Genomic DNA, 24,106 nt, shown 5'->3' on the forward strand with positions numbered 1-24,106 from the left:
TACTGCTAACGTTGGCGTGATTTTGATTCATAGCGCGAGATAGCTAGATTTTAGACAAGGATGGCAATGTTGTAAGAGCGAGACATTTTTAACATGACCCACACACGTTCTGGTGCAATGGTCATATTTATCGTTCATTTCCACATTTTTTTTATTTCAATTACCAAGTGCAATTTACCGGCCCCTCACCGATTCCTCTGAAAATTCCCGGAAACGAACATGGGTCTTGAGATATAGGCCTCGAAAGAGTCGGTCAAAACCAAGTCATATAACCCAGGTAGTGTACAGCAAACAACTGAGTACATTTTTTTGTGTGTCCATTGTAGTTAAGTACATAACACAAACAAACGACGATAAATGGCGCGAATAATTGTAGCAACATTCTCAAAATCGGAGTTGCACAAACAACTGATTTTGACAGATAGTGCACTCCATATTTTGCAGTTGGGCCACTACTCCTAAACCAAGATATATTCACTTACTGGAAGTGGCAGTTGCCCAACAACAATATATTGAGTGCACTATCTGTCAAAATCAGTGATTAATGCAACTCTGATTTTGGGTATGTTACTAGTACACGCCATTTTTCGTTGGTTGTGTGTGTCATGGTTCTTAACTATAATAGAAACACACAAGCAAAACTCGTCGCACTTCGCGAACAAAAATTGTACTCAGCTGTTTACGGCTGACTACCTTGTAATTATGTCATGTCCTAAACCCCGTTTACACTGCTCATTAAATCCGTATTTAAGGGTCTCGTCAGCTACTTTTATAAAGGGATCGTCTCGAAAGATAAACAAACAAATATTGTAAAATTTAATGATCTCGGCCTAACAGGCAAAAAAAAATTGAAAAATTGAAAATTCGGCAAAGCCCGGCCAGGATTCGAGCCTGGGACCACAGAACAACGGCGAGAGCCATTGCCGTTGTCTTAGCGTTCGAAGCCATCAATACAACTTCTAACAGATGAACTAAATCATGTCTGGTACGGAAGAAAGTGTAATTTTCCACAGACAGAATGTCTGACATTACACAAAAATAAATGCATTGGAAAAAGTCCAGCTAAAAAGCAGGGTTGTCGAGCTTGGTAAATGTGGTAATTGTATCATAGATGCGTTTTCGCATCGAGTATATGTACTTATGTATATTAAAAAAATACTTTCTTATTTATGCATCCACAAACACTTTATTTTTTCCAACCAGAGTAAATACATGTGAGCAACATCATTAATACTAACAAACACCCAATTAGACGTTTGTACGATCGCGTTTATTTTGCTTAAGAAAATGACTTGTTGCGCAGCGACTGTGGTTGTGCTCTAAATGGGCGTCCCGAAATGTAAATTTTCCTTAGATGAAAAAGCAAGTTATGACGAAACGAACACATTTCGGCAAATTTTTCCGTTTATTTTTTTATATGGATTTTCAACGCGAAAACTGAATATAGTACCGGCCTTTAACGACGAATGGGTGGAAAAATACCCAAACAAAGTTGTCATAGAAAAATTCTAGCTCAAGTTATGGTCCTTTTAGACTGCACGTCATGATCGTACTCATCGTGTGTACGTGTTGATTGCAGCTTTTGCCAAAAACGGTACGTCGATGTTTACACTGCTCTTTAAATAAGGATTTAATGGCTCGATCATCTGTTTTTCTTTATAAAATTAGCTGACGAGAGCCTTAAATCCGGATTTAATGAGCAGTGTAAACGGGGTTTAATTTGCCATGCTTTTCTTCTTTTGTTATAACCTTATTTTGGACAGAAAATATTTTTCAATATCTGTCGAGGAATGATGACACATTTCTGTGTAAGCAGTAATCGATAGACGCCAATAATCGAAAAAATCAAATGGTTTTTATTTGTCAGCTATTGTTATGGAACCGAAAAGTAGGCAACACTGAATCTAAACAGACGTATATTTTTTTAACATAAACAAAAAATTAAGAATTCATAAATTATTTACCGAATCATCAAAAAAAAAACAGGCATCACACCTGCAAGGTTTTGCAAATATGATGCCTGGTTTTTCTCCCAACGAGATGGACTCTGATGCAGTGGAGGAAGAGGCATCAACTTCACAGCAAGCAACGACTGCAATATTTACCAACAATGCAACAGCGACAACAAGCATAAATGCCACCATGAGACAACGGCTCGAAACCACCGTAGATTTGGAGTCCTCTGAATTAAGGGAAAGACTAAAAAAACACAAGCAGATGGACGACAATCAATTTGGTATACTTGGGGTTCTTACCCAGGTTGATTTTGCCTCCGTATCTGCTCCATCAACTCAAGCCACACAGGCTGCCAAAGGCAACAACAACAATAGCAACAATGACAGTGCACCAAAATTAAAATGGTGCCCACCAATATTCCTTTTTAATGTGAATGTCAAAGCTCTAGTTGACTCCTTAAGAGATACAATTGGGACATCTGCTTTTAAGGTAAAAAATATTAATAAAAATAAAATCTACTTTATGGACCCGTCCGTCCATTTATCAATGATGGCCATTTTACGTCAGAAAGGTGTACATTCGTACTCATTTACCCCAAAGGAGATGAAACAACCGTCATTTGTGTTACGAGGCCTTACCTCAAGCACCGAAATCAGCGATGTAAAAGCTGAATTGGAGGAGAAAGTACCGAACACAGTTGCAAATATAGCAAAATACAAAACAAAGAAGAATGCTGACACTGGTCTTTTTTTAGTTTCGCTATTACCCGGTAAGAAGCTTACTGATACAGCGGTCAAAAAAAGTATTCATCATTCAATGTTTTTTTTTAATAAGTCTACAAAAGACAATTGGAATAAAAACATATTAAACTAATGATGCAGTAGTGCTTGTGTGATATATATGTACACAATTTCATTGTTTTTAAAGAAAAAAAATAGTATTTATTGGAACAAAAAGGGCCATTTTACAGCTGAATACAAAAAATTAAACAAAAAAAGTATTCATCATTGCAAAAAAACAAAAAAATAAATAACATAATTTAAAAAAATTAATACTTTGTTATTCGACCACCGCGTCTTATAACTTCTTTTAAACGGTTTGACATCGATTGGACTAATTTAGCGGTTATATTTTGGTCTATATTAGTCCATTCCTCCATTATCACCTGTTGCATTTGACTCTTGCTCGAAAAATTGCGCGTTCTCAATTTGCGTTCGAGATGTTCCCAAAGATGTTCAATTGGGTTCAAGTCGGGACTTTGAGGAGGAGTTTTAATGACTTTGGGGCAGTTATACAGCATCCACATCTTGGTATTTAAAGCAGAATGTTTGGGGTCATTATCTTGATAATATTGAAAGTTATTACCAAGCCCAAGTTTTACAGCACTATCTTTTAAATTCCTCTTTAAAATGTCAATGTAATACTTATGATCCATTACTTCATTAATAATTTCAAGATTTCCCGCTCCTGAAGCCGCCATACACCCCCAAACCATTAAACCACCTCCACCATGTTTTACAGTAGCAACTGTGTTTCGTTCTTCAAGCTCTGTATTTGGTTTTCTGTACACTATGACCTTTCCATCGCACCCAAAAAGATTAAACTTGCTCTCGTCTGCAAAAATGACTGTTTTCCAAAATGATTCGGGCTGTTTTACATACATTTTTGCGAAGTTTAGCCTTTTCACTCGGTTTATTTTATTTATAAAGGGCTTCTTACGTGCAGTTCTTCCTCTGTAATTATGCCTTTTGAGTGTATTTCGAATTGTTTGTGTAGTAACTTCCTTCCCTAAATATTCCATAGTGTTTTTACGAAGAATGGTCGCATTTGTCTTCGGAGTTTTCTGAACTTGCCGCACTAGCCAACGCACATCTCCAACTGAAAGTGCTTTAGGTCGACCAGTTCTTGGTTTATTGTCAACAGTTTTCGTTTCTGTCCACTTTCTGATGATGGATTGTATAGTAGATCGTGGTCTATTTAATATTTCACTGATAGTTTTTTGAGTTAAACCATTCCTGTGGTGTTTTATTATCAAAACTTTTACCTCATCAGAAACCTCGTTTTGCTTACGACCCATTTTGACAAAAACTATATTTTCAATGAAATTAAATAATTGCTGTCAAGGGCAAAGCCTCCTTTACTAAATAAAACAGAAAAGGGGGATTCCCAAATAATATTTGAATTTGACTTTGATGATAGCACATCAATGATGAATACTTTTTTTGTTCTGTTTTTGGTGTTATTATATAAAATTGCATTTTTTGCGCTAATTAAATTTATTTTTTGAATTTATTTTAAAACATATTACGAAAAATAAACTATTGCATAAACCTGCATTATTTGTTTACCTTAAATTTTCTTCAATTACCCAAAATAAGTGAATTTATTATCAATTTTGCTAATGATGAATACTTTTTTTGACCGCTGTATATCTGATATCAGGAGCATACAGAATCAAGTGGTTTCTTGGGAGAAGCCGAAAAAGGAGGAATCCGACATACAATGTCATAGGTGTCAACGCTGGGGGCACATATCTCGGAATTGTAATTCCGCGTATAAATGTGACCAGAATCATGGTCCAGGTGAATGTCTGCGCAAAAGAGAAGACTCCTCAGATCAGTTTTGCAATAATTGCAATGAGGTGGGTCATCCAGCTAATTGGCGGGGGTGCCCAACATACAAAAAGTATGCTGTCGCCCGACAGCAAAGGATTTCAAAGGCCATCGAAGAGAGGTCTATGGTAAGGGCCAATGTCAACCAGGCTGTGGGGTCGTCGATGAGAACTGCTGGCCAGACATTTTCTAATCTTTTTCATCCGCGTTCTTCTGTACAAGAAAATACAATGCAACATAAATCCCCAATAATTGACCAATTCCTTAAATTAGCTTCTCTTTTTCTGGAACCAGAAGAACTGTCACTGGAACAAGAAATAAACATATTTCTCTCTGAATATGCAAGTATGACAAAGTCAGATGCCAAGATAGAATTTTTGCGCCTGCTTAATAAAGTAAAAAGTAATTATGGACCATAGAATTATAAAATTTTTAACATACAACGTGAGGTCACTGGTAGATGCCAGTCGACAAATAGAGCTAAAGGACACCTTGCATCGTGACAAAATAGATATAGGATTTATTCAAGAATGTCATCTAAAACGAAACAGGAAAATTAAATTAAATGGATACAACTTTATTTATGACAATTCGCCTATTGGGGTTGGCATTGTTGTCAGAAATTCTATACAATTCAACCGAATTGTTTTAAATGATGTCGGAATAAATACTTGCCTTGCTCAAATAGAGCTATTAGACAACAGTGTCCGCAGAAAATATCTAATTGGTTCAATTTACGTCCAGTGTAACTATCAGACTCATAAGTTTGAGTCTGATTTATTAAAACTCATTCAACTTTGTAGGAATTTTGATGGATTTATCCTTGGAGGTGATCTAAACTCAAAAAGTCCTGTCTGGGGTGATACACTGGAAAATATGAATGGTAAAACAATGAGAAAATGGCTTGAAGACAACATGCTTGATGTCACCCGAATTTGTGATTCTTCTCCATCATTTCCAAACGGTTCTTCATTCTTGGACCATTTCCTCGTCAGTCCGCACCTGTTAAATGATACTCTTCCAAATTTTGAAGTTGCATCCTTGTCATCCTTCTCAGACCATTTTCTAATTAAATTGGCCCTGCGTATGGATCAAACAGAGGTTCTTATGAGAACCCCTCGCATCTTTACATCATATAAGGATACAAATTGGAGCAATTTTAAGCAAGACATGGATTCAGCGTCTTGCCGCATCACGCCCTCGTCTATTATGAACCTGGAAACACACAAATAGACGCGTTAATAAAGGATTTTAACTCATCATTTAATACTATTCACGATAATCACACAAAACGGATACAAATCCAGGACAATAAGTTTCTTCTCTCAGAAAGAACAAAAAAACTATATAAAATCAAGCACCTCTGGCAAAAGGAACTTAAAAAGATATTCCACCGGAAAGGCAATAGAACATCTAGTGAGTACAAGCTTTTATCTAACCAGTTACAATTGCTTAAAACAATTATAAAAGAAAGCATCAACATTGAGCAAGCAGATTACTTCAATAAAAGGCTGCAAGACATTAAACCTAGTCCATCCGCTTTTAAAAAAATTTATCAAATCACAGGGAAAACTAAGTCTCCATTTTGCCAGCAAATTGTCCGAAATAACGATATAATTACCAATAGCTCTGATATAGCTCATCAGTTCCACGAGTTTTACTCAAATACTTTCCGCGAAAGCTTGCCTCCACGTCCGATTGAAGATTTCCACTCAAGAATATCAAACACCATAAATGTCATCCCTCGTACTATTTTCACACTTGATGCTGAATTTAATGCCTTTCAGAATGCAGATAGCCTCCATTTCATCGAACCTGCAAAAGTTAAATCCATTATTAAGCTAATGAATAATAAAAAATCCAGTGGCTTAGATGGAATCTCCAACTTTGTTGTAAAAAAGTTCCCTGATTCCACCGTGAATTTACTTACTTGCATATTTAATCACTGCATAAATAATGGGTACTTTCCGGCTGAGTGGAAGGTAGCAAAAATACTTCCAATAAAAAAAAACACCGAATCCATTAGCCCATCCGATTTTCGTCCAATATCCTTATTGTCTAACATCGGGAAGATATTTGAGCAAGTCCTGAAACAGAAGATAGAAAATGGATTCCTTATTGAACCAATAACAAGTTACCAGTTTGGATTCAGAAAAGCGCACTCCATGCAGCATGCATTGTTAAAATTCCATAACGACATTACCACTAATTTACGGAATCAAGTATGTACTGTAGCGATTTCCCTTGACATTGCAAAGGCATTTGATTCAGTTTGCCATAAAGGAATATTATATAAGTTGATTGATTTGGAGGTGGATCCTTATCTTGTAAAAACTATAAAAAGCTTTTTAACAGATCGGAAATTTTGTGTTGACATTCAGGGTACCTTATCCGATTCTGGTTCCGTTTGTAGTGGGGTGCCACAAGGAAGTGTGTTGGCACCGCATCTTTTTAATTACTTCCTGCATGACTTTCCCCATGTTGCACAAAATTCCCAAGCAATTTTATATGCCGATGATTGTTTAATATATGCACATGACACCTCACCAGAAATTGCTCTCAGGAAAGCAGCGCAGCACCTTAATATCATAAATAATTACTATAACACTTGGGGCATACAAACTAATGCAGGGAAATCAAAGGCAATCTGCATAAGAAACGCATCTGGGAAATGCCCAAAATACGTGGTTCCTCAAAGCAAATCTCTGGAACTTATACTCAACGGCGTTAACATCCCAATTGAATCCAGCATCAAATATCTTGGCATCACGTTTGATAAGCTGATGAAATTCAACACGCACGGACAACTCTGAAGAAGTCTAAAAGAATTCTAGGAGCATTTTCTTACATTTTGTTACGTACCCCCTTAACGGCGCTAAGTTGGTATCCGGCAGCTAGCGGCAAGACCTCAGACGGTTCCAACCCACCATACTTAGGCCGAGGGACGAACACTAAAATTTGTCAGAAAATGCACACAAAAAAATGACTAACAAAAAAAAAAACGATCATACACACATAACACACCATTTTTGAACGAGGGAGCTTGGTCTTATGCCCCTACACTTGCCCACCCTTCCATGGTTCTTAATGTCCTTCACACCACATCTTCTTAAGAACCCCGAACTCCACACACACTCACCTTATCAACCTATAACCTCAGTTTGCCTCCTCATCTAAAACAAATTAGCACATCATATTGATTTTATACAAAGGTTACAGAAATAACATTTATTGACATATAAAAATGAGAGGAATTATTAGGTAAAACTTTAAAGCTAAAAATATTGATAATTTAGTATATAAAAAAACAAAACATAACAAAAGAAAAACATTAACACACATAAGTCACTAAAACCAGGTTAACTTTACTTGTGAATCATTGGTTCAGATTTGCTAATTTCTAAAAATATCCTAGACTGTAGTTTCAGCCCCTCTTGGCTCGCCCATAATAATTTCTACCTATCTAACTAAAAGAGCTCTCTTAATCAGGTTATGATCTCCAATATATGAGATCACTAAGATTTTATCCGATTTCCGGTCTAGGAAGTCTTAAACATACAAATCCTGCACTCACTATTATTTTTACTCGACTGGCTTTAATAACCTTTACAAAAAAAAAACGTTACATCAACACTACAAACGACACTAACACATATCTTAACCTATATCTTCTTTTCTTTTCAAATTTGTTTTTTTTTTTTTTAATCTTTCCTTCCTTTTTGACGATATTCTAACATATATATATATTATTATTATTTATTCCTTTATAGTTTTAAGATGCTGTCTTGGGGATGCGAACATTTATATATGTGGCCTATGATATTATTGGCAACTGTGGATGTAGACGGATGATTCCTAGACTGCCTGGTAAGAATACTCTTAAACTTGTTACCTCTTGATAGGAATTTAACTTGGTTTTCCTTTTCTCCTTCTTACAGCCACGCTGGGATGCTTCAAATAACACCAGCACAAGCATGGAAGGCTGTGTGCAAAATCGCCTCAGGCTCGGCACCAACAAAAATCAAAGCCTTGGAACAACAAACGCTGGCCCCCGTCGACGGATCGTGGAGGCCAATATATCAATGTACCGGTTCCGTTGGGGCACTATAGTCAACAAAAGGAAGATAAGCACGAACATACGAAACAAATTAATTTACAACACATTAAATTATTACAATTGTCTGCAAGGAAACTGAAACTCACATTAAAGAATTTGCCACGACAGAAACACCACTACACCAACTCGGGTTTTTGTTTACACAAGAAATGTTTATAATGATAGTCTTTCTTTTTTTTTTGTTTTAGCTGGTCTTGAATTAACGTTCGGCGTTAGTGTTTGCCTTTTTTTTTATACCCTCCACCATAAGATGGGGGGTATACTTATTTCGTCATTCTGTTTGTAACTACTCGAAATATTCGTCTGAGACCCCATAAAGTATATATATTCTTGATCGTCGCGACATTTTATGTCGATCTAGCCATGTCCGTCCGTCTGTCCGTCCGTCCGTCCGTCCGTCCGTCCGTCCGTCCGTCTGTCTGTCGAAAGCACGCTAACTTCCGAAGGAGTAAAGCTAGCCGCTTGAAATTTTGCACAAATACTTCTTATTAGTGTAGGTCGGTTGGTATTGTAAATGGGCCATATCGGTCCATGTTTTGATATAGCTGCCATATAAACCGATCTTGGGTCTTGACTTCTTGAGCCTCTAGAGTGCGCAATTCTTATCCGATTGGAATGAAATTTTGCACGACGTGTTTTGCTATGATATCCAACAACTGTGCCGAGTATAGTTTAAATCGGTCCATAACCTGATATAGCTGTCATATAAACCGATCTTGGGTCTTGACTTCTTGAGCCTCTAGCGTGCGCAATTCTTATCCGATTGGGATGGAATTTTGCACGACGTGTTTTGTTATGATATCCAACAACTGTGCTAAGTATGGTTGAAATCGGTTCATAACCTGATATAGCTGCCATATAAACCGATCTTGGGTCTTGACTTCTTGAGCCTCTAGAAGGCGCAATTCTTATCCGATTGGAATGAAATTTAGCATGACGTGTTTTGTTACGATATCCAACAACTGTGCCAAGTATGGTTTAAATCGATCCATAACCTTATATAGCTGTCATATAAACCGATCTTGGGTCTTGACTTCTTGAGCCTCTAGAGGGCGCAATTCTTATCCAATTTGAATGAATTTTGGCACGTTGTATTTTGTTATGATATCCAACAACTGTGCCAAATATGGTTCAAATCGGTTCATAACCTGATATAGCTGTCATATAAACAGATCTGGGGACTTGACTTCTTGAGCTTCTAGAGGGCGCAATTCCTATCCGATTTGGCTGAAATTTCGCAAGACGTTTTTTATTGTTACTTTCAACAACTATGGCAAATAAAGTACAAGTCGGTTCATAACCTGATATAGCTGCCATATAAACCGATCTAGGATCTTGACTTCTTGAGCCTCTAGAGGTCGCAATTATTATCCGATTTGCCTGAAATTTTGTACGACGGATTCTCTCATGACCATCAACATACGTGTTTATTATGATCTGAATCGGACCATAGCCCGATACAGCTCCCATATAAATCGATCTCTCTATTTTACTTTTTGAGCTCACAAAGAGCGCAATTCTTATTCGAATTGGCTGAAATTTTACACAGGTCTCCAACATATAATTTAATTGTGGTCCAAACAGGACCATATCTTGATGTCGCTCTAATAGCAGGGCAAATCTTTTCTTATATCCTGTTTTGCCTAAGAAGAGATGCCGGGAAGAGAACTCGACAAATGCGATCCATGGTGGAGGGTATATAAGATTCGGCCCGGCCGAACTTAGCACGCTTTTACTTGTTTTTTTTATTCCCGTACAATTTGCTGACGCCAGCACTGACCACAACACTGCACATAAACACTTGTCGCCCCAATGAATTATGAACGCTTTCTCTCCCGTCTTTCCCGTTCTCGCCCCTTTTATAACCCCTCTTGGATGACGCTTTTCTACTTCCCCCATTTTTCACAAATTTTCCCGCCTATTTCATGCTTCCCCATTTTCCCTTGACTCTACCAACAAAACCGCTTTCATTATGTCTTCCAGGCAGACGCTTTTAGACTTGGTCGCTGCCAAATCTATTCCCATTAGTGGCAACTCCGCCAATCTGTCAACGTTATATGATGGCAATACCATACCATCAGATGTTGAAAAACACGTTTCTTTTTTCGCCAACATCCATCAAGCACACATCTCAGACGCAAAAAAAATTAAATTGAGAAAAATCCTAAATTTGTGGAAGTGTCCTCTGGGCCTAAATGCGGTGTATCCGCAACGCATTCCATGGCACATAGCGTGAATATGGGCAAAAGCCCAAGGCTGGAGTTCCCATGGATTGCAAAAATACACTCGCTTCAGGCCAGAGACCGGCCGAATATTATCCCTATGCCTATCAACGCCAGCGTCTAGGTTACCCCACACGCAACAAAACTTCGGACTTTTCATGTACTCTACCAAAAAGTACGATGTGCGTGTGCTGAAATCTGAGTGAGTATGTGGTATACATAAGCCCCTACCCATGTCCAATAAAAATCATTTGGCCTTCATTTCTAGGGTCTGCCAAGTGGAAATACACCAACACAAAGGAAGGCCGGACCACTCACCTACAACCACAGGTAAGTGTGATTCCATTATTCTCCCTGGTAGACGCCTATGACCAAAACATATGGTGCCACGTAGTGGCCGCCTCTCGCATGTATGAGCACTCACTAGATAAGTCCTCCCCAAAGTAAGTCATTGGTATCCGTCACAGAGTCCGGTCTTGATGGCGACAAAAACAAATAATCAGTAAGTACTCAGATGGTCAAGCACATATAATTACACTGCCGTAAAAACACCCACCATGGCTAAGTAGCATCATAATAAACTACCTATTGATGTAAACGGACATGAAAATTGCCCTAAACCCGGGCATACACTGAGAGAAATAGGTCCAAAAAAAAACGGATATAAACACACAAAAAAAAACTCACTTCTTCAAAAATACAACTTAATTTTCCAAGAAGTAATCATTTGTTAGTCTCCTCCAATATCAGTGTTTGGTTTGTTCACATATCAATCAAAAAATGTAAAACGAATGCTTTTCAATACAGAAATGGACACCCCCATTTCACAAGTGCAACACAATTAACAACTTCATTTAGACTAGGCTCACTAAGATTCTCTCGTTGATTTTTGTCGTACTTTTAAAACAATGTTAAAAAAAAAAAATGTCATGTTAACGTGCTGTTACTAGCAAATTAAAATCTCCAGATGCAGCCCAGTGCCTGTTCGATCACAGTAGAGGTCATGACGTTGAAAAGGGATCAAACCAAAAAACACAGAATGATTCCATAGGTCCTATTATAAAATGTGTAAGTCTTGTCAATTAGGTATTCAATAGATCAGATCGCCATTCGTTTTGTAAAGGGAGCTGCATACTTTGGCCGATTGGGCCATGTACAATAGTAAATGGCTCACATCAATTTCAAAATATTCGTGTAAAGCTTCATGAAGCCAGCCTAGACGAGCCGACATGACTCCATCGATACCTTTCATGCGAGACCACGTAATCATCTACTTCCTGTCACTGCAAAAAATATTGTTCCTTCAGAAATATAGGCAAATTATAAATAAGAATTGGCATGAACTTGAAAAAAAATTAACGTCTATTACCGTGTCCATTGATTATTCCAAGTGACACTGAGAAAAATTTCTTACAAAAATTGTTTACTAAACGCTATTGATATATTACTAATTCAGTCAGGGGTAACACAATTAATATAAAGGAAACCGTGTAGGTATTGACTTCTTACTAATAAAAATGCTCTATCTTACAAAGTTGTGTCCACCTATGCAATATTCTTGATTGACATGTCGTATATCCCATCATTCATACTGGTCATATAAGTATATATTATCCTCTTAAAATTTCGGGACATGAACGGGATCTCTTTTTTTTTATGGCACCTTATGTCAGGCGCTTTCTTTCGTCAACGTGGGGAACTCCCATGCCCTGAGATCCCACAAGCCGGGCAAATCCTGATCAGACCATTTACTGATATTCAGATAGCTTCGCTGGCTGGTTGAGCTATGTTCATTACCCTGTGGCCGAAAGTAGCCTCCGTGGGTCAAAGCACCATTCACGGCTCGGGTTGCACCACAAATGCTGGTAATGTTTCTAGACTCCAGGTGCAGTCACGTTCATCCTTACAGCTTTTAGCCTCTGAACTCAGTGAATCTTCTCGGGATAGGTTACTTTCAGAATAATTGCGGGTATCCCCAAAGACAAGTCTATGACTTTTCGATGACACTCACTCTCGTACATATAGGACAATTCACAACATTCATTAACCTATATTGCACTTGGTTTCATTAGTCATCACAGTCATATTGCACTTCATTTTATACTTTAATATCCTTTGCATGGTGGCATCCCAAAGGCCTGCCTTGTAGTGTCTCCAACTCGTACATATTATTTCCTAAGGGTTTGACCACTCTACACTTCAGAAATTTTCTACAAAACTTGGCATTCACATTGTTTTTGAAATCCGATAATGGGTGGTTTCTACGGAACACTTCCTGACCGGGGACAAACTTCACACGACGGGCTCTCTCATTATACCGTTTGGCACTCGCTTCGTAAGCACTGTGCATATTCCTCTCAATGTTTTCCCTCATCAATGCTAGTTTGTCACCCTTTTGTAACTGCAGGATTTCGTGGTCTGTTAGTGATCTTAATTTCCTGGCCAGCTTGTAGTCTGTCCCACTGGTATACATGTTAAATCCGAAGAGGGCAAAGAAAGGGTTTACTCCTGTGGCCGAATGCACTGCTGTGCGTAGGGCACACTCTATTTCGGAGAGATATACATCCCAATCCCAATGATCTTTCTCGACGTATGTTCTAATTGCCGCCAGTACAGACTGGTTTACCCTTTCCGCCGCGTTTGATTGAGGAGAATAAAATGCGGTCTTGATATGGTTTATTTTGTAGGCCTCAATCATTTCCTCAAATGCCTTAGCGATAAATTGCTTTCCATTATCGCTATGGATGGTTTCTGGCACTCCAAATTTATGAAAGATTTCGTGGACTAAGAACTGCACTACATTTTGGGTCGTTGCCTCTCTCATAGCGTGCAAAAAAGTAAATTTTGTAAAATGGTCCAATACAATAAAAATGTACGCATTTCTTTTTTTGGACCTGGGATATTTCCCCAAGAAATCGATATAGAGTTTTTGGAATGGTCTCTCTGTAATTACTTCATTTCCGATCTTTGGTCGTAATATTTGATTAGTGGGTTTTTTCTCTTTGCAGACTTCACAGTTACGAACATATTGACGTACCTGGCTTGCCATCTTAGGCCAATAATAAAAAGTTCGTAACCTGCCCAAGGTTTTAGCAATTCCACCATGGCCTGACGTCATATCACCATGAGCTTTTTCGATCAAAACATGTGATATATCTTGCGGAATCCATAACTTCTACTCAAACTCCACATTAGGATCTTCATCCGTTTTCATTCGTTTGTATATTTTCTCGCCATCTACTCTAAGGTCTGGAAGTCTTTCCTTGTGGCTTAAAATTGTCTCTCGTATTTCTACATACTCCTCGCTTTCAAACGCGGTGGTTTCAAAATCCAATAACTCTTCATTATCAATTTCTTCTACTTCGATTACCCCTTCTATCGGCATTCTTGACAGCGTGTCAGCCACGATATTTTCCGTTCCTTTACGGTGCTCGATTGCGAAGTCATACGCCTGTAGCTGTAGGGACCATCTAGCTAACCGTCCGCTTAGATCCTTTAGAGACATAAGCCATTTCAGGCTAGCATGGTCTGTAATGACGGTAAACTTCATCATTTCGACATAAGGTCGAAAGCGTTTTATGGCCAGAACTGCTGCCAAACATTCTTTCTCTGTTACTGAATAGTTTTTCTGGCAAGAATTCAATTTTTGGGAGTAAAAGGCAATTGGGTTTTCTTCTCCTTCATTGTTTCTTTGAAATAGTACTGCTCCGATACCAGTATCCGAAGCATCACATTGTATGTAGAATTCTCTTGAAAAATCCGGATGTCTAAGTACCGGGGCTGACGTTAAGGCTTGTTTTAATATTCGAAAAGACTCGACTGCCATTGGAGTCATCGTGAATGTCTTCCCCTTTTTCAATGTATCGGTCAGCGAGGCTGATATAGAGGCAAAGTCCTTGATGAACCTTCTATACCAGCCAGCTGTTCCCAAAAAACTGCGAACTTCCCTCGGCGATTTCGGTAGACGTATTTCAGATATCGCCTTTACCTTTTCCGGATCTGTTTTTAACATACCTCCACCTATGATAAAGCCCAGGTATTTTAATTCTTTGAAGCAAAAGAGGGACTTCTTCAAACCTATGGTTAGATTGGCCCTCTGTAAGCAATCGGCAACTTCTCCAAGTATCTTAATATGAGTTTTAAAATCGTCGGCAATAATAAGTAAGTCATCCAAATAGATAAAGACATTCGTCTTCAAGCGTGCGGGTATTACCTTATCCATGAGTCTGCAAAGGCGTTGGGCCGCATTGCATAACCTGAAGGCCATGACGCGAAATTGATACAGCGGTCGACCTGGAACTGTAAAGGCTGTATATGGCCTTGCCTCTTCCTCTAATTCGATTTGCCAAAAAGTAAATTTCAGGTCGACAATGCTGATGAAGTATGTTTGGTCTATCCTACTTAAAATGCCGTCAATATTTTGTAACGGGTAAGCATCTTTGATTGTTAGTGCGTTCAATTTTCTAGCATCCAGGCAAAATCTATTTTTGCCTGGCTTTCGTACCACAGTTGTCCTGTTGCTCCAGGGTCCATCGCTTTCCTCTATCACTTTAAGTGCCAACATGTTGTCTATCTCCTGATAGACAATTTCTTGAACTGCTCGTGATAGCGGATAATGTTTATCCTTCACGGGAACTGCGCCTTCTATCAGTTTTATATCATGCTTTTCGAGAGTAGTGCATCCCAGGCCTTTCTCCTCAAAAGAGGGAAATTTCTTTACTACTTCTTCTAGCTCCAACCTCTGTTCTGCTGATAACTCGTGCATATTGGCAGATTCTTGGCTTGAGTCACCATGAATTTTTTTCTGAAGTTCAGGATTTATTTCTTCGATTGCAAAAATTTCGGGCGCTAGATTGAATGCCCTCCAAAAGTCTGCCCCTATATATAGATCCTGCTCCAAGTCTGGGCATAAATACAAGCATATTTCTTCTACTTTATTATTATATTTTATGGGGATGTGAACCTTACCCAATATTCTGTGTGGTTGGCCTGCGGCCGTTCTTATATTTGCAAAGTATTGGTTTATTTCCAATCCGATTTCTTCTGCCAATTCTCTACATCCTTTCCCCAATAAACTAATTGAGGCTCCTGAGTCTAGCAGACCTTTTATATTCCGGCCTCCAAGCTCAACAACGGCGTAGGGTCTAGGGTCTCGTGTGGATTGAAACTTAGACAGAGATTCGCAAATTAGCTTTATCAGTGTCTTGTTCTTTTTATGTCTTTCTCGCATTTTTATTATTCTTTTATTGTTTTTCTCTTTATTGTCTTTCTTTGCTGATTTTGCGGTAGTAATCACCGCGTTATTGTCTTCGTCTCCGAAAATTCTCTTTTTAACTTGTTCATAATGTTTCTCTCTTACTTCAACGGGTAAATAATGCCGAATGGCCTGGTAGTTAGCTTCGTTCAACTCCTTTTCCTCTAATTCTGTTGTGTGGGCATTGCGGGCCTCTCTGTGGAACGTTGGTTTCCCGCTGTAACCAGGTTCTTTCGACCGTTTCCCGTTCTACAGTTGATGCATTTAGGGCTTGTAGTGTTTGGTTTCCCGCATTTAAAGCAGAACAAATTTCGTTGAGTAGAGGGGCAATCCCTAAATACAGCGGTCAAAAAAAGTATTCATCATTAGCAAAATTGATAATAAATTCACTTATTTTGGGTAATTGAAGAAAATTTAAAGTAAACAAATAATGCAGTTTTATGCAATAGTTTATTTTTCGTAATATGTTTTAAAATAAATTCAAAAAATAAATTTAATTAGCGCAAAAAATGCAATTTTATATAATAACACCAAAAACAGAACAAAAAAAGTATTCATCATTGATGTGCTATCATCAAAGTCAAATTCAAATATTATTTGGGAATCCCCCTTTTCTGTTTTATTTAGTAAAGGAGGCTTTGCCCTTGACAGCAAATATTTAATTTCATTGAAAATATAGTTTTTGTCAAAATGGGTCGTAAGCAAAACGAGGTTTCTGATGAGGTAAAAGTTTTGATAATAAAACACCACAGGAATGGTTTAACTCAAAAAACTATCAGTGAAATATTAAATAGACCACGATCTACTATACAATCCATCATCAGAAAGTGGACAGAAACGAAAACTGTTGACAATAAACCAAGATCTGGTCGACCAAAAGCACTTTTAGTTGGAGATGTGCGTTGGCTAGTGCGGCAAGTTCAGAAAACTCCGAAGACAAATGCGACCATTCTTCGTAAAAACACTATGGAATATTTAGGGAAGGAAGTTACTACACAAACAATTCGAAATACACTCAAAAGGCATAGTTACAGAGGAAGAACTGCACGTAAGAAGCCCTTTATAAATAAAATAAACCGAGTGAAAAGGCTAAACTTCGCAAAAATGTATGTAAAACAGCCCGAATCATTTTGGAAAACAGTCATTTTTGCAGACGAGAGCAAGTTTAATCTTTTTGGGTGCGATGGAAAGGTCATAGTGTACAGAAAACCAAATACAGAGCTTGAAGAACGAAACACAGTTGCTACTGTAAAACATGGTGGAGGTGGTTTAATGGTTTGGGGGTGTATGGCGGCTTCAGGAGCGGGAAATCTTGAAATTATTAATGGAGTAATGGATCATAAGTATTACATTGACATTTTAAAGAGGAATTTAAAAGATAGTGCTGTAAAACTTGGGCTTGGTAATAACTTTCAATATTATCAAGATAATGACCCCAAACATTCTGCTTTAAATACCAAGATGTGGATGCTGTATAACTGCCCCAAAGTCATTAAAACTCCTCCTCAAAGTCCCGACTTGAACCCAATTGAACATCTTAGGGAACATCTCGAACGCAAATTGAGAACGCGCAATTTTTCGAGCAAAAGTCAAATGCAACAGGTGATAATGGAGGAATGGACTAATATAGACCAAAATATAACCGCTAAATTAGTCCAATCGATGTCAAACCGTTTAAAAGAAGTTATAAGACGCGGTGGTCGAATAACAAAGTATTAATTTTTTTAAATTATGTTATTTATTTTTTTGTTTTTTTGCAATGATGAATACTTTTTTTGTTGAATTTTTTGTGTTCAGCTGTAAAATGGCCCTTTTTGTTCCAATAAATACTATTTTTTTCTTTAAAAACAATGAAATTGTGTACATATATATCACACAAGCACTACTGCATCATTAGTTTAATATGTTTTTATTCCAATTGTCTTTTGTAGACTTATTAAAAAAAAAAATTGAATGATGAATACTTTTTTTGACCGCTGTATATGTCCTGGAGTCTGACAATTCCAGCAAACTATTACGTTTGTTATGGCTTCAATTTCCTCCAAAATTTCTTGTTGCGCAATGGGCTCAAAATCATCGTTTTCGTCAGTGATCTCATTGACTCACATAGCCCTATTCATGGGGGGATGGACTGCTTGAAAGTCCTTCTTGAAGAAGGTCTTCTCTATTTCGAGACTTTCTACCCTGAGTTGCTCCAACGAAGAGACATTCATAGAATAAACTATGCTTGATAACGATTTCCGTAGATTTCTTTTTGCCAATCCTATCATTTCGTACTCAGAAACAGGTCTTTCAAGCTTAGACCGCATCAAATTCAGATCGTGGAAAATCGCGTCAATGCTTTCTCCTGGCAATTGTTTCCTTTCCAAAATGTCCCTCATTTCCTCAAAACAGGATCTTCGGGTCCGATATCTTTCTGACATCGCATATTTCAAAGATGGCCAGTCGGAAACGGTTTTGTTTCGTTGCTGCAACCAAAACCATTCTAATGCAGGGCCAGACAAGAGAATGTGGATCTCATCCTTTATTTCCTCCCAACTCAACCTGTAGTGCTTCTGGAAGTACTCAACTCTATAGACAAAGTCGTCCACGGACAAACCATTTGGGTTGCCGTTAAAATTAAGACCAAAACGCTCTATCTTGAAACCTCTATTGTGTCCCTGGGACCCATTATTAAATGGCATATGATTCTGAGGATGGTCTGAACCACCGTCACTTCTATAAGTGGGAGGAGACGTAGGTACTCTGCTTGCCACCGAGCGATCTGTATTCGTCATAGGCACGGCTGTCTCTGGCTGGGTCCTATTGTTGGCCAAAGAGGTCACTGTCTCACTTAACTTGCCGATTGCGGCGTAAATCTTTTGCATCTCCCTTCCCACGCTTTCTTGTACCAAATCCCGCACTATCTGTTGCGTGTTACCGCCGCGCTCGTCTGCAATGTCCCTATTGACGGGATCACCCTCCTCCATTGGAACACCTGAACCCGCAGGATTCGAACCATTGACAGTCCTATTCCCCTGGTTGATCGCCTGCCCACTAGTGGATGGTGGCGGTGCATTTATTGTATGTGACATATCAATAATCGCGGGGTCTCTAATATGCCCGTTTCCCTGCATCTTGTCAACGCTCTTGGTTCTATCACCTTTGGTGTCTTTGCTATATTTTGGCGGCTTTTGCACCGATATCCTACTTAAATCGAAGACTGAGAGTCTGTCGCGTTTGCTTCTCCTTAATCCCTCAGTAGAAGAACTCATTGGCCAAAGCTATGCCTAACTTCTTATACCTATAGACTATGTTCTTCTTCTTTATAGATTATTTATTATTTTTATTTAATTATTATTTTAATAAATGTATATGTATTAATATATATTTATTTAGTTATTTTTATATTTATTTGTTTTTTTTTTGTGTTTAAATATTGGCTTATCATATATAGTTAAAAAAAATAAACATAAAAAAATTAGTACATACAACGTTTTGATAGATATTACGCTACAAATGGGTTAGTTTAAGATACACAAACAAATTAATTAACTTGACAAACATAAAATTTTCGAGGAGGCTCACTGAAAGTCTTATTTTCAAGGCTGATTGGAGTCAAGTGTGTGGATGTTTATTTCTCTAAGTGTCCCATTAGGGTTGTCAAAAAGGTGTGTCGATAGACTGGACAATTATTACAAAAAGGAAAGATATACGGGAATAGAATTCTGGTTCACGGCATTTTTTTAATATTGAAATTAAAATAAAAGATCTCGTGATCATGATTCCTGGCAATGCAAAGCATTTGAAGTTTTAATCGATACAAATTTAGCCACTGCCTTTCCCTATATCCTAGACATAAAAACTATGGACGTTACTCTATCATTCACGGATTCAAAATACAAACGTCGTTCACAATACAATCATTTGTTACACAAAGACAAACAAGCTATTGCACTGACCCGTAGGTACTGGAAGAAAATATCCTAATTTCTAATAATCTATAATTAATATTGCACTTTATACACAATTACTTTCATAATTGTGGCAGCAATATAGAAAAGTATTAAAAATGCGATAAATTCTTTACGCTATTATTTTCCTATTGGCTATTGCACTATGCTTCGCTGTTATTGCACTGTAATTCATATACTTGACCAAGCCATTGTCTCGCCGCCATTATGTTGGCTCGCGTCACTTAGCGCGCACAATTCGCGGCTTGATGCTTCTATTAGAAGCCTATGGCTGGCCATCTTTCTTTCGCTTGGGCGCCATACTGTTACGTACCCCCTTAACGGCGCTAAGTTGGTATCCGGCAGCTAGCGGCAAGACCTCAGACAGTTCCAACCCACCATACTTAGCCCGAGGGACGAACACTAAAATTTGTCAGAAAATGCACACAAACAAATGACTAACAAAAAAAAAACGATCATACACACATAACACACCATTTTTGAACGAGGGAGCTTGGTCTTATGCCCCTACACTTGCCCACCCTTCCATGGTTCTTACTGTCCTTCACACCACATCTTCTTAAGAACCCCGAACTCCACACACACTCACCTTATCAACCTATAACCTCAGTTTGCCTCCTCATCTAAAACAAATTAGCACATCATATTGATTTTATACAAAGGTTACAGAAATAACATTTATTGACATATAAAAATGAGAGGAATTATTAGGTAAAACTTTAAAGCTAAAAATATTGACAATTTAGTATAAAAAAAAACAAAACATAACAAAAGAAAAACATTAACACACATAAGTCACTAAAACCAGGTTAACTTTACTTGTGAATCATTGGTTCAGATTTGCTAATTTCTAAAAATATCCTAGACTGTAGTTTCAGCCCCTCTTGGCTCGCCCATAATAATTTCTACCTATCTAACTAAAAGAGCTCTCTTAATCAGGTTATGATCTCCAATATATGAGATCACTAAGATTTTATCCGATTTCCGGTCTAGGAAGTCTTAAACATACAAATCCTGCACTCACTATTATTTTTACTCGACTGGCTTTAATAACCTTTACAAAAAAAAAAAACTTTACATTAACACTACAAACGACACTAACACATATCTTAACCTATATCTTCTTTTCTTTTCAAATTTATGTTTTTTTTTTTTTTAATCTTTCCTTCCTTTTTGACGATATTCTAACATATATATATATTATTATTATTTATTCCTTTATAGTTTTAAGATGCTGCCTTGGGGATGCGAACATTTATATATGTGGCCTATGATATTATTGGCAACTGTGGATGTAGACGGATGATTCCTAGACTGCCTGGTAAGAATACTCTTAAACTTGTTACCTCTTGATAGGAATTTAACTTGGTTTTCCTTTTCTCCTTCTTACAGCCACACTGGGATGCTTCAAATAACACCAGCACAAGCATGGAAGGCTGTGTGCAAAATCGCCTCAGGCTCGGCACCAACAAAAATCAAAGCCTTGGAACAACAAACGCTGGCCCCCGTCGACGGATCGTGGAGGCCAATATATCAATGTACCGGTTTCGTTGGGGCACTATAGTCAACAAAAGGAAGATAAGCACGAACATACGAAACAAATTAATTTACAACACATTAAATTATTACAATTGTCTGCAAGGAAACTGAAACTCACATTAAAGAATTTGCCACGACAGAAACACCACTACACCAACTCGGGTTTTTGTTTACACAAGAAATGTTTATAATGATAGTCTTTCTTTTTTTTTTTTTGTTTTAGCTGGTCTTGAATTAACGTTCGGCGTTAGTGTTTGCCTTTTTTTTTTTATTCCCGTACAATTTGCTGACGCCAGCACTGACCACAACACTGCACATAAACACTTGTCGCCCCAATGAATTATGAACGCTTTCTCTCCCGTCTTTCCCGTTCTCGCCCCTTTTATAACCCCTCTTGGATGACGCTTTTCTACTTCCCCCATTTTTCACAAATTTTCCCGCCTATTTCATGCTTCCCCATTTTCCCTTGACTCTACCAACAAAACCGCTTTCATTATGTCATCCAGGCAGACGCTTTTAGACTTGGTCGCTGCCAAATCTATTCCCATTCGTGGCAACTCCGCCAATCTGTCAACGTTATATGATGGCAATACCATACCATCAGATGTTGAAAAACACGTTTCTTTTTTCGCCAACATCCATCAAGCACACATCTCAGACGCAAAAAAAATTAAATTGAGAAAAATCCTAAATTTGTGGAAGTGTCCTCTGGGCCTAAATGCGGTGTATCCGCAACGCATTCCATGGCACATAGCGTGAATATGGGCAAAAGCCCAAGGCTGGAGTTTCCATGGATTGCAAAAATACACTCGCTTCAGGCCAGAGACCGGCCGAATATTATCCCTATGCCTATCAACGCCAGCGTCTAGGTTACCCCACACGCAACAATTTTAAACAACAAACACTTACCCCAATCCACAAAGTTGTTGCTATACAAGGTGGCCATCAGACCAGTGCTTATCTACGGCTTTCCCATCTGGTTTACTGTCTCCCCGACAGTAGCCAAAGAACTGGACATTTTTGAGCGCAAAATTCTTCGCAGATGCATAAACAAAAATTATCAAAATCGCACAAAAAAATATTCTAATAACTTCATCTACGACAATTCTGGAATTGAACCCCTGTGTTCTTACGCGTTCAAGCTCCAGAAAACATTTGTGCAAAAGTTAGCCACTCATGATAACGAATTGATTAAAGAAATTTTTGAATTGCAAGAACATACATCTTGGGCTGATTCTGTTTATCTATCCCCTGTTGCCATCATAAATGAAGCCACCGACAATGGATCAATCCGCAATAACACACCAATTTTTTTCCAAACAACATCTGGCTCTCATAGAGGATGAGGATGTACATATATATGTACATATTAATTTATTAAATCATAGGAATTTATTATTATTACAATTTTACTCACCCTGCAATATATTCTAATAGCAAAACGAAAATGTGATATATCTTGCCTTATATATGTATTTGAACGTTCGATAGTTCATACACACGATCTGTGATACTTTACTACATTTATTATTTGGTTAAACCATTCCGATCTGTTCGATATAGTGATTAACAGACTTATTGTTATTTCGTTTTAGATGTTTTTTAATTTTAAGATTATTTATTATTTAACAGACAATCAAGCTCTGTTAGAGACAGTGAGGACCGGGAGCAAGTCTTCTATTTACAAAATTCATTTGTTATGATTTTTCATTCATATACACAACTTCATGTTAAGCAAGTAGCAAATAAGACAAATAATCGTGTATTAGAACCAAACAACAATAGTTCTTAGTATATTATATTGTTATCGATAAGTACATTCCAGTATTCCAATGTAATCGAAAAAGAAAAGACTCAATAAATACTACTACTACTACTTGTTATGGAACCGCCTAATGCGGGATTCCGCTTCGCTCAGTCGTAGCATATATATTCAGGGAGGTTCCCAACCCTGCCACCATCAGCCCTAAGGGTCAAACAATTAATTTTGCAGAAATGAAGGAATACACAAAAACAACATATTTTAAAGGGCTCCTTATCCACGAACACTCACCTCATTTGCAACCTACATCCCGACCTTCCCCTCTCACAGAAAAACACTTAGCAATTCATATTATACTAAACAATCAAACATACAATATTTATTTTCATAGTTCATTGACTTAACCCTAGGCGTTTAACATATTGAAAGATGAAAAATTTGGAATTCTTAACACCTGCTGTTACTTTAACGTGAGACACTATTTTATACTACCAATCACATACGAAATGAAAGGTTACTGTTTATGTCAAATCTGACCACTTCACTGATATTTACTCTTGCCTAAACGAGCTCGGTTAGTGGGTTTTAGTGGACATTATCATAAAGTCCATAAATGAAATCTAAAGCACTATCATTCTTCCCTTCATATACTCCTCACTTGCTCAATTTCTGGCGTTAAAAAATCCTCACA

The 24,106-nt window shown here is 37.8% G+C and overlaps 2 long non-coding RNA genes across 2 annotated transcripts; one reads left to right on the forward strand and one right to left on the reverse strand.

Annotated features, from left to right (window-relative positions):
- The first annotated feature begins 1,899 nt into the window (after positions 1-1,899).
- Positions 1,900-8,804, forward strand: LOC131994118 (uncharacterized). The gene is made up of 4 exons (XR_009396463.1): positions 1,900-2,445; positions 5,372-5,984; positions 8,339-8,435; positions 8,507-8,804. It is a non-coding gene; the product is annotated as an uncharacterized LOC131994118 (long non-coding RNA).
- On the reverse strand, positions 5,125-5,612 carry LOC131994119 (uncharacterized). Its single transcript, XR_009396464.1, has 2 exons — positions 5,498-5,612; positions 5,125-5,435 (listed from the first exon to the last, which is right to left on the reverse strand). It is a non-coding gene; the product is annotated as an uncharacterized LOC131994119 (long non-coding RNA).
- Positions 8,805-24,106: the final 15,302 nt, after the last annotated feature.

Source organism: Stomoxys calcitrans, chromosome 1, assembly GCF_963082655.1.
Source record: "Stomoxys calcitrans chromosome 1, idStoCalc2.1, whole genome shotgun sequence".
Lineage (NCBI taxonomy): Eukaryota > Metazoa > Arthropoda > Insecta > Diptera > Muscidae > Stomoxys > Stomoxys calcitrans.